The sequence below is a fragment of the Protopterus annectens genome, chromosome 9.part0, assembly GCF_019279795.1.
Source record: "Protopterus annectens isolate FY-2018-M chromosome 9.part0, PAN1.0, whole genome shotgun sequence".
NCBI lineage: Eukaryota > Metazoa > Chordata > Ceratodontiformes > Protopteridae > Protopterus > Protopterus annectens.
Genome location: NC_056743.1, coordinates 69,896,929 through 69,914,897, shown reverse-complemented (window position 1 = coordinate 69,914,897; position 17,969 = coordinate 69,896,929). Strand labels below are relative to the sequence as shown.

Sequence of the window (17,969 nt, the reverse complement as noted above, 5' to 3'; positions counted from 1 at the left end):
ATATTGTATTTTCAAGATCATGACGGATCTAAGTTAATGTGGACATTACTAACAATATGTTTTTTGTGAGTGGTTTTTGTGAATCTTATTTCACAGTGAGAATTGGCTGCTTATTGTAATTGAGGTTTATTAACTGGTCATATATGTGTGGTTGCTTCATAACTTCCAGCTGGACATCTGAAATATTCAATTTGTCAATTTTTTGATATAATCCATTATAGATTGGATTTGAAATCTGTTTGGAGGTATTAGAGATTTACATTGTCCCAATTGTTAAGAGAGAGATTGGAATAATAATTTTTTTATTCTTAGCATATCATCTTATGATGGATTTGAGTGGAATTTTACATGGGCTTTCGGCCGACAGAGACAATTTAGAGGTGTTTGGTTTAACCAACCATACTGGACCTAATATATCTAATCATATAGAGGATGACCAACACAAATGCAGACTTATGTTTTCAAAGCTTAGCAGACAGATGAAAACATTGCGTTCAAATGTGTGGCATATGAAACTGTTTAAAGCTTATAAAACAAAAGACATAACACCAAGGGGGTTGAGAGTGCGTTTGCAACCCTTAGTGGCCCACATAGATAATGAGTTATCCAAGGATTGGGCTGAAGCCCAACATTCATCATCTATGCATTTTGTAGATTTTCTGTTAAGATATTATGATAGAACTATTACTAGTCAACTTTTGGAGATCCAAAATTTGTGGGTAGAGGCTGAACAATTTAACCAGGAAGAGTTTTATTCCCAGAATGTTTCGGATTTGGCTAAAGAACTTTCCATACTAGAAAAACAACTAATGAAATGTAAGATCAACAAATTCAATTGTGATCTTATGGATTACGAGAAAGGGAAGCCTTTCATTAGTCAAAAAACAGTAAGATTTAGTGATCATAAGAATACTCAAAATGTTAATAAAAAACGGCCTAGGTCAATTCTCAGACATCAGAATGTTTCATCTGATGCCACCTCAGAGGAGGAAACTTCCTCGGCTACTGATGGTGAAGTGTCTTCACGCCAGGTGTCCCCAGCAGCCAAAAGAAGACAACTGCCCCCTTTAGATTCAAGGGTAGGAGGAGGGGGGGCAGAAAACACAGATCTAGGCTTAACCACACCAACATTACAAAATCTATTGCAACAAATGGTGAAATAGAAAATAATGTTCATAATATATCCTCTTTTGTTCTTTCTCCCACACACATAGCATTGCTTAATAAAGGATTGAATTTTGTCCCAAGTGCTATTGTTTCGGAAAATCAGTTATTACAGGATGTCAATGATTTCTGCAGATTACTAAACCTTAAAATATTTTTTGCAGATAGCGATACCTCTCAAAGATCAACTGACTTTAGATTAAAATCTTCATTTATTCCACCAATGAATAAACATGTTTCGATCTTTAGGGAGTGTATAATGAAGGAATTACATTTAGCAAATGTGTATCAGCCAAAATTTAATAATCTTACTGCAGTAGAAAGACAAGCTTTGTTGGAGCTTAAAAACAATCAAGATTTTGTTATCACTATGGCCGATAAAGGGGGTGCTATTGTGGTTATGGACCATCAAGCATATATAGATGAAGCCTTGCGTCAATTATCAGATTCTAGCTTTTATATGGAATTAAGTATTGATCCTACTACACAATTTAAGGAAGAGATTGATGGTTTTTTAGATGCAGTGGTCGACCAGGGGGTGATTAGTGAACAGGTAGCCAAACAAATGAAGGTGGAGGAACCCATTCCACAATATTTGTACTTGCTACCTAAAATCCATAAAGATGCACTTAATCCCCCTGGCAGACCGATTGTGTCTGGCCGGGGTTCTTTAACAGAACCATTGTCAGCCTTTCTTACACAGTACTTAAAACCATTGTTGACTCAAATTAGATCACGTATTCAGGACACTACTGAATTCCTTAATATCATTAAAGACTCTCAGTTAGAATCTTCGTGGTGGTTGTGTACTTTAGACGTGGCTTCACTATATACTAGTATCCCCCATGATTTAGGCATTCTTGCTGTATCATATTGGCTTTATAAATCAGATTTATATTCAACAGAGTTCAACAATTTTTTTACTAAACTTACAGAATTTGTGTTACGTAAGAACATCTTTTATTACCATGGGAAAGCTTATTGGCAAATCAAGGGAACAGCAATGGGGGCCTCGTTTGCACCTATATATGCGGACCTTTTTATGGGTTACTATGAGGCCACATTCATATATGACAGCCAACACAACATATATTTACCACATCTAGACATCTGGAGGAGATATCTGGATGATTGTTGGATGGTGTGGCGTGGTAATAAGGAAGAACTATCTCAATTTGTATCCTATCTTAATGACAGCTCTTTTGGTATCAAATTTACGGCTACTATGGAACGAGAATGTATTGTGTTTTTGGATGTTTTGGTAACTAGGCTATGGGATAATACATTAGTTACGTCAGTTTATAGAAAATTTCCACAATATAACACGTTGTTACATGCTGAGAGCTGTCATCCACGCCACATCAGCCGCAATATTCCTAAATCTCAATTTATGAGGATGAAAAGGATATGCTCTTCCGTGGAAGAGTGTTCTCATTTCAGTGTTGATTTGTCTAAACGATTTATCAATCATGGCTATAAGGCACACAACATTTCCACCTCTAGGAATATAACCAATAAGCTATCACGTTCTGAACTGTTGCAATATAAATCAAAAAATGTGGTAAATTCTGCACAACAATGTAATCAACCCTTAAGGTTAGTAACCACTTATGGGGCAAATACAAATCGTTTCATTGACATCATCAATCAATATTGGGACATCTTACTATCACATGAGATTTTGAACCGAATATTACCGGATCAATGTTCATTCTCCTACCGAAGGAGACGAAATTTGAATTCAAATTTCACCCACTATAAGAGATACACTCCACACATACCACAACAAATTACTCTATTTGGAGATATATGAAAGGCTGTTTTCCATGTGGCCACTGTTCTGCTTGCAAATATATGCTAAAAACGAGTGAATTTTCAAGCAAAAATACCTCTCAGGTCTTTGACATTAGGATATTTGCAAATTGCAGTTCAGACTGGGCGGTATATCTGGCCACGTGCACCTGTTCTGCATTTTATATTGGACAGACTTCGAGGCCAGTCAAACTCAGAATAGGTGAGCACATGAGTGCGATCAGAAATAGACGCATTACAAATGCATTGTGCAAACATACTTTGGAACATCCTTCTGCCACATTTAAATTTGTTGTTATAGACAGGATCATGTTACACAGAAATTTCAAAGCAGGATGGCATCAAAAGCTTAATGTTATGGAAAACAAATGGATTACTAAATTGGGGGGTCTTTTCAGACCAGGATTGAATATATTCGAACAATTATAAGAGGGCCATGAATACACAATCATGTAACAAGACAAATTTTTTTGCTCATGACTAACATTGGAATTCTTTAGACCTGAAATTTTTTATATATTATTCATATATATATATATATATATATATATATATATATATATATATATAGATATATATATTACATATTTATATGTATGATATGGTCTTTATATTATATCAATATTTGTATAAATAAGTTGTCATCAGCAGGGAGATAAATATGTATACACTAGATATATATATATATATATATATATATATATATATATATATATATATATATATATATATATATATATATATGGATTTATTCTTATATATATCTCTATTAGTATGATTTTTTTGATATACATGTTGTTGGGTTCTCTATGATAGTGATTTCTTTAGTTAGAATATTCAATCCACTAATATTACATAAATGCAAGTTTTGGAGGCATGTTCCTTTAAGAGCTGCACTATAAATAGTGTTCAAAATGGTGGAGATCTTTTTCAATTTTTTGCATTGATAAAGGCTTACACAAGCCGAAACCGGTTTGCTTTTAGTAATGGTAACTACCATTACTTTGTATGGATTGATGAAACATTGATGGAATAAATATATTTTTACTTGGCAATCCTTTACGTGCTGGTCCAGTTTTGTGTGTAGATTTGGCGTTTTTGAGGGACCGTGCATGCCTGTCCTACGTGCGTGTACCCTGGATTTTCACTTTGCTGTTCTAAATAAAAATCTGCCTAAACAGCAAAGACCTCCTAAGCAGATATCCAAGCAACTGCCACCCCTCAACAATACCCACAAATCACATATCTCACAAAATCAGTGTGCCTCACAGTCACAGCCCATAAGGCCAAACAGCACACCAAATGCACTTGTTATAGGGGACTCTGTTGTCCGGCACACTGACGTCCCACTCACCAGACTGAACAAGAAAATGGTCACTGTAAGCTGCCTGTCGGGTGCCAGGATCCGCCACATAACACAAGCACTCAGGTCACTCCAAAGCAAGTACAAGTATGACTCCATCATTGTCCATGCTGGTGTGAATGACCTGAGATGTACCTCCCTGGACTATATGAAAAGAGACATAGAGGAGCTCTCTGACCATGTAGCCCAGGCTGGTATGTCCCTGACCTTGAGTAGCATCTTGCCCTCACCAAGAATGATGTCACAGTATAAAGACAAAATGATCAGTTTCAACAATTGGCTAAAGTATTGGCGTCATTCAAAGGGGATCCAGTGTCTGTCAGCCTGGGATGGCATGCTCGACAAGCCACGTTGCTTCGCTAGGGACGGCTTGCACCTGTCACCCTTAGGCTTTCGTATACTGGCCAAGGCTCTTGCCACCCCCATAGTGCCTTTTTTATGCAAGGCTCAAAGGACAAACCCACCTCCATAGACAACCCAAAGATAAAAAAACTAAAGGTAATGCTACTCAATGCCAGAAGTCTAAACCTCAAGATGCACGCACTCGAGACTCTCCTCAGTATGGAGAAAATCGATGTCTGTGCAGTAACAGAAACCTGGTTCAAGGCTCCTGAGAGCACCCCAGCACTACCAGGTTATAACTCATACCATGTGTTTCAGCCCCAAAACTCGGACCGTAGCACAAAAGGAGGGGGAGTATCTATATTCATCAAAGATACCTACACCTCCAGGTTAGTGGCACTGCACGAAGCATCGGAAACCATCCATGTGCAACTAACAGCGGGCAAAACTGCCTTTCAGTTTGCAGCCTGCTACAAAACACCCTCCCTATTACAGGAACCCCACTTGGCATTCCTGAGAACACTGGAGAATATGAAGGTCTCTCCAAACACTATGTTATTGGGTGACTTCAACTACTCAAACATTGACTGTGAAAACTACTCAAGCCCAAACACCCTCGCCCAATGGTTCCTTGAATTTATATTGGACCTGGTCATCACGAACATGGGGACTCTATGTTCCACACCAGGGGTAAACCCCTCATTGGTAAGATCAGACCATAAACAAATTTCTGTGGACATCCATATCCCGTCCCCAACCCCATCCAAGGAAATCACTGTAAAGAATTTCTCCAAAGCCAACTTTGCACTTCTCAAGACTGAGGTGGAATCCTTCAAAACCCTTGGGCCAGAAAATAATACAGCCCAATCCGCAGAATCCTTTACAAATGCATTCTATGAGCACCTGCAGGAATGCATGGATTGTGCTATCCCAAATAAAACCAAGACTCACTCCTCCAAAAACAGGAGACCGGTCTGGTGGACCCCAGCCATAAATAAGCTATACAACAGAAGGAGGAAGCTACTACATGACAGAGCAAAATCCCAAAAAGGGAAGGCATCTGTGATCAGTATAAGCAAGAATCTTCGATCCCTCATAAAATCATCAAAGGCCAGTTTCGAAAGAAAAATTGCCCTAGACACTAAAGATAATCACAAGGCCTTCTTTAGTTATGTCAGAAACATGGGCGGAAACTCCCAGATATGCTCTGAATTGTTGCATAACGGTACAAAATATACCAAACCTACAGACATAGCCAACATCCTGGCAGACAGATTCAGCACAAACTTCTCCCCCCCTTCACCCCAAAGGAGCAAACGCCTATCCCAACTGAATGTAACCTCCCTGACATCACAGATGCACAGGTGAAAGCTGCCCTCTCCAAAGAAAAAAACACAGCATCTATGGGACCGGACGGTGTCCCAGGCTGTGTCTTACACGAGCTCCAAGAAGAACTGAACCCTCACATTAAGTCACTGTTCGAACTTAGCCTTACTACAGGATATGTACCCAAAGAATGGCGTACAGCTACAGTGGTCCCACTCCACAAAGGTGGTGCCACAACGGACCCCGGAAACTATCGCCCCATAAGCCTGACTAGTCTGGTCTGTAAAGCTGTGGAGCATATTATCATGGAACTCATAAACGAAGAAATTGGGAGCCTCCAGACACTGGACCCTACCCAATTCAGCTTTGTTAAGGGCAGATCTTGCCTCTTAAACCTAGTTGATTTCTTTGAAACAGTTACCAAAGCCATAGATGAGGGCAAGGTAGTCCACACAGCCTACCTGGACCTCGCAAAAGCCTTTGACACAATACCCCACTCCGGCATTATAAATAAGCTTACCAGCTTAAATATCAACCCCTATATCACAAGATGGGTTGCAAATTGGCTCAGAGATAGAACCCATATGGTCAGAATCACAGGTGCCATGTCCAAATCCAAACCAGTTACAAGTGGCGTCCCACAGGGCTCAGTTCTGGGACCTCTCTTGTTCGGTATATACTTCTCTGATGTTCAGGCTAACATGGGGGGATTATGGCTGACAAAGTTCGCAGATGGCTGCAAACTGGGGGCCATAATCGAATCTCCAGCTGACACAAGCATCCTCCAAAAGGGTCTCACAGAGGTGGATGCTTGGTGCCAGAACCACGGCCTCAAGCTAAATGCTAAAAAGTGCATAGTCATCCCCTTTGGGAAAAACAAGGTGCCCACAAATTACCACATAGGTGGTAATCCATTAAGTACAGAAGAAGTAATTAGAGATTTGGGAACCAACGTAGATAGTAATCTCTCCTTTGATAATCACGTTGCCAAAGTGGTTAGAAAGACCTTCTATACAGCCCACCTTATCATGAAAGGGTTCGCATCTAGATCAAGAGAGGTCATTGTGCCCCTCTACTCGTCACTCATCAGGCCCATAATTGAATACAATGCCCCTTTTGGGATGTACCTTACCCGACACCTGCAGCAACTGGAGAGACCCCAAAAGTACCTCACCAAGAGGATCATGGGCTACAAACAGATGTCCTATGCAGCTCGACTAAAGAAACTTCAGCTCTACTCAGTTGCTTACCGCCTACTCAGAGGCGATTTATGCCTGACGTACAAAGCCATGTCAAACCCAGAATTAATGGACATGCTCCACCTCAAAAAATCCAAGTCCCTTAGAGCTACACGCTCCAGGGACCTAAACCTCAGCACAAAAATAAATAGGACATGCTGGAGGGACAGATTCATTTACCAGAGGCTCCCCTCACTCTGGAATAGAATGTCAATTCATGTTAGACATAGCCCCTCGCTGACCCTCTTCAAGCGAAATTTGGACGCGTGGATGGGAAATCGCAAATTCACCCCTGGGATCTCTCCTGTGACCCTGCTAGACAGAGGCAAAGTAAACTAATCTTAAAAGGGTACCTTCAGTGACCTACTTTACAGAGGCACAGTAGGCTAATCTAATAGGGAGGCGGAAGCCAAATACACTCTGGCTAGGCTTATAAATGCCCTTGGGCAGATAGCCTAGTATCTACCTATGAACCTAAGTCCAAAGGACACCCTTAGGATCCATAACTGGCCCTAGCAATTCCAGGGTAAATACAGTCAGGTAGATAACTAGATGGCAGACCCAGACTGGATGTGGAGAAGTGGAGGTCAGGCTGATAAGAACGCTCTGCAAGGGGGGACCAAACAAAAGGACTAATGCTATCACATCAAATGTCTCAATTTAATTACATTCTCATTGTGTGGATTTCTGGTGGAATATGATCAGGGTTTTAATTAAATATAAAGTCCTTATCACTTTTAATTTTTAAATGTTTGAACCTGTAGACTAAGTGATTTGACAGATTTTAGGTATTTTCTGCAAAAAAGAAAATGAAGCTTCCCTTTTGCAGTTGTTTTCGCTTTGGTGATATGATCAGATATATACAAAGTGAGATACATTTTTAAACGGTTGTTACAGTCTTAGGTAATGGCATACTAGCTTATCATTTAGTTTGTAGAACTATAGAATGAATTGTTATTGAATCTGATTAGTGGCAGGTTATATTCTCTTATTATTATGACACTTGTATCTAATTTGCAATGCTGTGGTTTCCATTAATTAAATAATGGAGTACTCCGTGTTACAAGATGAAATGGATAATCAAATTTTCTTGAAATATTTTAATAAAACTGGCACAAGGTCTGTTGGTGTCATAGAATGAAAATTCATGTATTAGTATACATCTACGTGTTTGTGTGCATGAAGGAGTGTTTCATGAACCAGAACATTTCTTGAAGGACATATTAGTTTTATAGACAACAAACATTTTCCTCCTCAGTCTGTTCCATGAGTTACAGAGCTTTTATTTTACTCTGCAGATTTCACACGTTCATCACAGTAAACAGGGGATCAGGATCCTGGTACCATGCTCTGGTAAATTTGCATGACAACTGCCATAAAATCAGAAACATTACCATCTAAGAGGAGTTCCATATCTGTGCACCTTCCTGCAATTCAGTTATCTTTAAAACAAATGTGATCAATGGATAAAATGAAAATAAATGGTGCCATCTAAAATTCCCAAATGTCATGCATTTTTCTCTTTTTTGGTTGTATGTAGGGATACTCAAGGTATCATTACAATGCTAGCACAAGTTTTACAAACAATAATATACTGAAGAACCTATTATATGTCTCTCTCTCTTTGCAGACTTCAAACTTGACATAGAGAAAAGTGTTGATACACTGAACTGCATTTTTTCTTCAAAGACTGCACCATACATATTAGTATGGAGTATTAATTATTTATACATTTCAGATAAGTGCTCTGGCTAAGGTGGACGTGGGATTAAATTAAGGATCAGCTCTGAGCCCTTTCTTATTTGCAATGGTGCTGGACAGGTTGACAGACAAAATCAGACAGGAGTCCCCGTGGACTATGATGTTTGCAGATGACATTGTGATCTGTGGTGAGAGTAGGGAACAGATGGAGGAGACCCTGGAGAGATGGAGATATGCGCTAGAGAGAAGAGGAATGAAGGTCAGAAGGACTAAGACAGAATACATGTGTGTGAATGAGAGGGAGGATTGAGGAATGTTGAGGATGCAGGGAGTAGAGGTGGCGAAGATGGATGAGTTTAAATACTTGGGATCAACAGTTCAGAGTAATGGTGAGTGTGGAAGAGAAGTGAAGAAAGGAGTACAGGCAGGATGGAGTGGGTGGAGAAGACTGTCAGGAGTGATTTGTGACAGGCGAGTACCAGTAAGAGTGAAAGGGAAGGTCTACAAGAGTGTAGTGAGACCAGCTATGTTATATGGGTTGGAGACAGTGGCATTGACAAAAAGGCAGGAGTCAGAGCTGGACATGGCATAGTTAAAGATGTTAAGTTTTGCACTGTGTGTGACAAGGGTGGACAGGATTAGGAATAAGTATATTAGATGGTCAGCCCAGGTTGGAAGGTTTGGAGACAAATCCAGAGAGGCAAGATTACATTGGTTTGGACATGTGCTGAGGAGGGATGCAGAGTATATTGGGAAAAAGATGCAAAGGATGAAGCTGCCAGGTAACAGAAAAAGAGGAAGGCCTAAGATAAGGTTTATGGATGTGGTGAGAGAGGACATGCAGGTGGTTGGTGTGACAGAGCAAGATGCAGAGGACAGGAAGAAATGGAAACAGATGATCCACTGTGGTGACCCCTAATGGGAGCAGCCGAAAAAAGAAAAGAAAAAAAAAAGATAAGTGCTCTGGCCCAAATACCCTTTTGAGGCATGACCCAGAGCATAAAGCATAAAATTACATTGTTTTATTTAGACTACTACAGCCATTTTAGTTACTTTATAAAATGTTAACCAAATCATATAAATGCACATGGAAAGTACATACAATTTATTGTATAACATCAGTAGTGTGAAAATAAATATAGCAATCAATTCTGAGTGGCCACCCCCCCCCCCCCATCCTCACAACTCCCTACCCTTTCCAACCACCTCAGCCATTAAAAAAAAAATATATATATATATATATATATATATATATATATATATATATATATGTGTGTGTGTAAAGTTTGTAAATTCCTTCCCCAAATAATAATAAGCACTGTTATTATTAAACAATTTGGTTTCATTGCTTTAATCTATTTATCAATCTTACATATACAATATATATACTATGGAGCAATTATGGAAACCAGCATAAAAGCAAACTGGACTTAATTGTAAGATTTATATTACAGGACACTTTACTGGCATTGGAGCTCAAAAAAAAGATTAATGCCAACCACTCTGGTGGCAGAGATATATAAAGTTGTGACTGACCCAGCCAACCTGGGTTTGATTAGTGTCTCAGAAGACTAACAGAGTGACAGGAAGGGATGTGTGTGCCAGTCCTGGGTGGTGGGGTGCTCATTGATGATGCCTCTTAAGGGAAGGCATGGTCCATAGAGTGGAGTTGCCCTCAGATGTAATCAATAAGCAAGAGGGTTGGGGGACAGGAGTAGATAGGTCATATAAACAAATGGACAGAAGTAAAGATGGTGAAGCCCCCCGGACACCCTTAGGATCCACAACTGGCCCTAGCAATTCCATGGTAATTCCAGTGGGATAGATGACTAGATGGTAGACCCAGAGTGGCTGTGGAGAAGTAGAGGCCAGGCTGATAAGAATGCTCTGCAAGGGGGAACCAAAAAAAAAGGACTAATGCTATCACATCAAATGTCTAAGTTTAATTTCTGGGGGAATATGATGAGGGGTTAATTAAATATGAAGTCCTTATTGATTTTAATTTTATAATGTTTAAACCTTTAGATTAAGTGACTTGACAGATTTTAGGTATTTGCTGCAAAGAAAAAAAAAACAAAGATTGCCTTTTGCAGTTATACAGGTGTTCAGTTAGGTAGGAAGTGTGGGCTGGAATGGGAGGATTGAGGAGCTAGGTTTATTGGAAACTCAAATTCTGATCAATGCTATCCATGCTTATGCTGCTTTGAAATAAACCTTAAACAAACTATAAGTAAACTTGATTTTTAAAAGTGCATATGAAATGCTTACCCATTTCAGTAGAGTGCTACATGGCATAAGTATATTGAATTTATGTGTAGTCCTTAACAGTCCAAACACATAACACTGACAAGATGCACAATGTCTTCATCTCTGTGTTTCATACTGCACAGACCATGTGTGCAAACAAGGCATAAGGCACAAACCACACCGTTTCCTGATAATATATTCCATCACTCACCATATAAACTATGTAGCATGAGACAAAATGCCTTCTTCCACTTCATGTCACTGCACTAGGTCATGATTGTATGTACAGACCATGTTACTTAAAATCTTACAGCCTTTTGTGAACTTCAAGCTGTATGAGGTGTGCATTTTGTCACAAGGTATATAAATGAGAAATGTTCTAGAGTTTGTGTCATACTTATAAGAACTACTTCACAATGTCAGTAAATGTAAATTTGAGGAGCTCTACACATAACCACACTGAAAATTGTATTTATTTATTTATTCTTGTTTCATGTACATATACTACAGAGACAGATTTTTATAATCCACTGTAGTATACCCAGTCCCCAAGGTCACAGCTACAACCCAGGTCAAAAGAATTTTTAATGAAATGTGCCCCATAGTTCCAGACATCCTGTACAATGCATCTTTCTTTCAAGAAAGTCTGATGCCGTAATATCCATTTTCAGCTGAGGCTCAGGGAGAAAAGCTCCATTTGCTTACATTGCATTATAAAAAGTTCATAGGTTCTTCAAAGGTTCATAGGTAGGCATTAGGCTATAGGCCCAAAGGTCTAAGTAAGCCTAGCCAACAAGGTTCCCTGGCTTACACCACCCAAGAAAGTTAATTTCATGTGCCTCTCTCAAGTAGAGCCACAGAAGTGATCCCCATGGTGTATTTCCTATTTCCCATCCACTCATCAAGATTTTTCTTGAAGAGTACTAATGAGGAACTTTGCTTGACATAGATGGGTAGCTTGTTCCAGAGTATAGGAAGTCTCTGGGACAGGAATCTATCCCTCCAGCATGTCCTGTTTATTGTGGTGACAAGGTTTGGGTCCCTAGAGCATGTAGCTTGGAGGGATTGGGATTTCTTTAGGTGTAGCATGTCCAACAGCTTTGGGTTTAACATAGCTTTATATGTTAGGCAGAAATCTCCTCGGAGTAGGTGCTATGCTACAGAGCAAAGCTGGAGTTTTTTGAGATGGTCAGTGTAGGGCATCTGTTCAGGCCAGTAATCCTCTTTGTGAGGTACTTCTGTGGCCTTTCCAGCTGCTGCAGATGTCTTCTGAGGTACATTATAATGGGTCTAGTGAGTGCTGACTAGAAGGGAACAATGACCTCTTTTTTCCTGGATGAGAGCCCTTTTGTGATGAGGTGTGCCACATAGAAGGATTTCCTGACTTCTGTGGCAATGTGATTATCAAAAGAGAAACTACTGTCCATCTGGTTCCCAAGTTCTCTTATCACACATTTGGTGTTAAGTAGACTGCTGTTTATGTGGTAGTTCAAGGGTACAGAGTTTTTTCCAAAGGGGATGACAATGCACTTTTTGGCATTGAGCTTGAGGCCATGCCTTTAACATCAGGCATCTGTCTCAGTGAGGCCCTTCTGTAGGATGTCCACATTATTTGGGGACTCGACTATGGCTCCTAGTTTGCAGTCATCTGTGAACTTTGTTAGCCAGAGGCCTTCTGTGTTAGCCTGCACTTCAGAGAAGTAGATCTGTAGCAAGCTACAATTTGGATTGCAGTTTTGCCCAGAGTTAGTTGCATTTGGATAACCTCAGATGCATTATGCTGCGCAACTAGCCTGGAGGTGTGGATATCCTTAATGAATATGGACACATCTCCACCTTTGGTGTTTTGGTCCAGGTTAGATGGCCAAAAAGTGTGGTATGAGTTATAGCTTGGTAATGCAGAGGTGCTCTCTAGAGGCTTGAACCAGGTCTCAGTCACTGCACAGATATAGAAGTTCTCCATTTTAATGTTACGGTGGTGAATTTGTCATTTGATCCTTGCCTAAAAAAGGCACTATAGGGGTGGCAAGAGCTTTAATCAGTATCCGGAATCCCAGGGGCGACAGGTGTAGGCCATCTCTGGCAAAGCATTGTGGTCTGTCGACCATGTCGTCCCAGGCAGACAGATACTGGATCCCCTTACAATGACACCAGAAGCTTAGCCAATTGTTGAAGTCCCTCATTTTGTCCTTGTACTATAGTATCGTTCTGGGCGAAGGCAGGATACTACTCAGGGCTAGGGTCATACCTGCCTGGGCTACAAGATCAGAGAGCTGTTCCATGTCTCTTTTCATGTTGTCCAGGTAGGTACGTCTCAGGTCGTTCACACCAACATGGACAATGACAGTCATATTTGTACTTGTTGTGGGATGACCTGAGTGTGTGGGTTATGTGGCGGATCCTGGCACCCGACAGGTAGCTGACAGTAGCCTTCTCCTTATTTAGCCTGCTGAGTGGGATATCAGTGTGCCTGACTATAGAGTCACCTATGACTAGAGTGTTGGGTACATTGGTTTGCCTTAAGGGCTGTGGTTTATTGGCACTCTGAGTCTGTGGGCTATGTGTCATTTGGGTTGTGTTGCGGTGTGGAAGTTGCTTGTGTTTCTGCTTTGGAGGTCTCTGTTGTTTGAGCAGATTATTATTGAGAGCCTCTGTGAATGTTTTTGTGTTTCTGTGTGTGGATTTCGGTGGTGTAGGTTTAGTGGGTCTATGTGATGAGTTTGGAGTGGTGCAAGTGTTTACCTTCTCCTCTTGACTGTCAAGTTCAGTCTTGGTTGAAGAGAGCTTTACCTCCAGTTTGGCTAGATAAGTACATCTCTCACAGGTTGTGGTGTTGGGTGGTAGGAGGAGAGGGTGGCCTGTGTACATGAGGCAATTGCTACATTGCCTCAAGATGCCCAGATTCATCAGATAGTCAGGAGGGAACACTGGGAGCTGACCCTTGAACATGCCTGAATAAAAAAAATTACTTTCCTCTAGACAAGTGAGGAAAGTGAGTATAAGAGCTGTTTTTCTCTAAGCAAGTGAGGAAAGTAAGTACAAAAACTGTTTTCCTCTAGGTAAAGAGGAAAGTTGAGTGCTGTCATAATTTGTAGCTTATTTAGTGCTAACAACAAGTTCTGATCAAGTGCTAGCATGAATAAGCAAATTCAAGTGCTAAAACTAAGAATCTGTACCTGGATCTTGTGGTAGATAGGCTACCTAGTGCTTCCCACTTCCACTGGGCCAGAAACCACTCTTGTAGCAGATAGGCTACATAATGCTTACCACTCCCACTGATAAAATAGAAGGCTGCTGTCCAACACAGAAAGGCTTTGGGGGCTCAGAAGCTTACAAACAGTCCTGGTTACAGCAAATCTGTATCTGGGCTAGACTAGTTACAGGAAAGAAGCTTAGAATTGTTTTTTTTGGAAAGTGGAAAGGGAGAAAGGAGAAACAGAAGATAATTCAAAATTAAGGACCTAAGTGACTTGCCCTTCACAAATGTTCTCTCTGTATTAGGTAGGATGAGCTAGTGACACTAGACTGGAATAGAGCTGGGATAGAGCTGAACAGATGGGACTGGTAGGAATGTCTGAAGTCAAAATATGATCTCACTGGACTTGTGAGCAAATGGGATAGACCCAGGAGGAGTGTTCAAACAGAAATTTACAGGAGGTGCAGGCAATTCCAAAGCCACCAATATTAATACCAGAACAAGAACAGGGAGGGCGAGAGGTAAACTAACTGCAGAGACAGAGAGAGACCACAGTATTCTATGAAACAATTAAATAGAAGAATAACTACAGAGAGACACAGACCACAATATTCAATGAAACAATTAAATACACAGAAAAATAAAATCTTTAACACTGCAAATTTGTACTTAACTCAGCTAGTAATGCATTTTGAGTTACTTCTTAACTTTTGTGGTGTCAGACTTAAGTATATTACACAGAGAATACAGGTAGAATAGCAGTCTGAGTTAGCATGTGGCAGACTTCACCTCCCAGGGCACACTTAAATAATACTACGTTGCTGTTCACTTTAGTCAACAGTGCCTGTCTATTATCTGCAGGCAGGTTATCTTTCTCAACTTTATTCTCAGAATTCCAAAGTAAAAGTACTCCAAGTGGCAAAGCATTGCATTGCCACAATGGATGTATTCGGTTGACCGTTAAAATGCATTTATGTTCAAAGATTTTTCCTTTACCTCTCAACCTGCAGACATTGAAAATAGGAACGAAGACCATTAAAAAGTAGGCACATTCAGCTAAAAATGTGTACATCTAATAACAGTTGAATACCAATTATCGCACAACTCTTTCTGCTTCCAGTAGGAATGTGGGATAGTAAACAGAGAGTAACAAACATTATGGAAATTATAAGCACATTATCAAAGAAATAGTATAAAGTCTTTAGGCACTAACAAACTGTATTGCAAAATTCAGATATAAAAGGGAGTTGTCAGATGTATATCGTTATTATTTAAATTATTGGTATCACTACTATATTGGTCATGTAGTGTGGTTTTCTGTGTATTTGAAATAGTGATATACCTCCAAAATAGGGATAGCAGAGTGCTTTGCTCCTAAAAGAAGCTGGCAGTTCATTTCTCCCTTTCAATGAACTTTTCATCAATCCAAGACTTCTTTAAAATAAAGGAGTAGATTCTGCTTCACATAGGAACTACTGAGAACCTCATATGTGCTGTTTCATTTCCCCCATCCTGGAATAATGCAGATCCTATGTAATGAATGCATTATTTTTTTTACTGTTTTTTGTTTCTGTCTCATAAGATTTACTCCCATGGGCATGTGGAGTTTAATTTGATCTGCCAAAATACTATTGTTTCTCAAAATCCTCCCTGTGTCTATCAAAAACTTTATTTAAACAATTTTTTTAAATCACTGCAAAATAATGTGTGCCTACATAAGACATTTCTTTGCCACATCTAGATATACTAGATATTAAATGACAAATAATTATATACACAATGCCCTTTGTCTTACAATTAAAGTGTCTAGGGATTGCATGACAATATTTTGACAGGTGCATAATTACGACACTAATATTGCTTTTAAATATGTGTTTTTATACTAAATTCTTAGGTAAAATGTTATTTAATCTTGTTTTTATTGTTTCATATGTTTTAGTTTGTGTACATTTTTAAGACATTCTCATCATCATCATCTTCTTTCGGCTGTTCCCATTAGGGGTCGCCACAGCGAATCATCTGTTTCCATTTCTTCCTGTCCTCTGCATCATGCTCTTTCACACCAACCGCCTGCATGTCCTCTCTCACCACATCCATAAACCTCATATTAGGCCTTCCTCTTTTCCTGTTACCTGGTAGCTTCATCCTTAGCATCCTTTTCCCAATATACCTAGCATCCTTCCTCAGCACATGTCCAAACCAACGCAATCTCGCCTCTCTTGCTTTGTCTCCAAACTGTCCAACCTGAGCTGACCCTCTAATATACTGATTCCTAATCCTGTCCATCCTAGTCACACCCAGTGCAAATTTTAACATCTTTAACTCTGCCACATCCAGCTCTGACTCCTGCCTTTTCGACAATGCTACCGTCTCCAACCCATATAACATAGCTGGTCTCACTACCCTCTTGTAGACCTTCCCTTTCACTCTTATTGGTACCCGTCTGTCACAAATCACTCCTGACACTCTTCTCCACCCATTCCACCCTGCCTGTACTCTCTTCTTCACCTTTCTTCCACACTCGCCATTACTCTGAACTGTTGATCCCAAGTACTTAAACTCATCCACCTTTACCAACTCTACTCCCTGCATCCTCACCATTCCTCTACCCTCCCTCTCATTTACACACATATATTCTGTTTTAGCCCTGCTGACCTTCATTCCTCTTCTCTCTAAAGCATATCTCCACCTCTCCAGGGTCTCCTCAACCTGGTCCCTACTCTCACTACATATCACAATGTCATCTGCAAACATCATAGTACACGGGGCCTCCTGTCTAATCTCATCTGTCAACCTGTCCATCACCACTGCAAATAAGAAAGGGCTCAGCTCTGATCCTTGATGTAATCCCACCTCCACCTTAAATGTATCTGTCACTCCCACCGCAGTCCTCACCAATGTCACACTACCCTTGTACATATCCTGTACCACTCTTACATACTACTCTGCCACTCTCGACTTCCTCATACAGTAGCACAACTCCTCTCTAGGCACCCTGTCATATGCTTTCTCTAAGTCCACAAAGACACAATGCAACTCCTTCTGACCTTCTCTGTATTTCTCCAACAACACTCTCAGAGCAAATATTGCATCTGTAGTGCTCTTTCCTGGCATGAAACCATACTGCTGATCACTAATCATCATCTCCCTTCTTAACCTAGCTTCCACTACTCTTTCCCATAACTTCAAGCTGTGACTGATCAATTTTATCCCTCTGTAGTTACTGCAGCTCTGCACATCACCCTTATTCTTAAGACATTCTTTAAGACATTCTATCACATGATTATCTGTGATTTTTAATCATGTGACTTCTATGTGTGCTCAATAGATTTGTTTTTGTTTTATTCATTCTTTTTTTTTCCAACAGTTTTTATTTGATTTTACAATCACAATTAACAATAAGAACAATTAAAGCATAAAGAAAAACAACACTATAATTAACAGTATATAACTATACAATCATCCATGATAAAGTTGTAAATTAAGTATATACACCATTAACATCTGTCCAATAAAACTCTCAATTTCTGCCAGGTTATTCTTTTATTAGTTATATTAGATGTTCTAATTAGAATAGGTG

General features: G+C 39.9%; 1 protein-coding gene across 6 annotated transcripts in view; it reads left to right on the top strand.

Moving 5' to 3' along the window:
* The window catches only part of LOC122811036 (tyrosine-protein kinase HCK-like), a 422,299-nt gene that overhangs the window by 107,876 nt on the left and 296,454 nt on the right, over window positions 1-17,969 (top strand). The window lies entirely within an intron of this gene.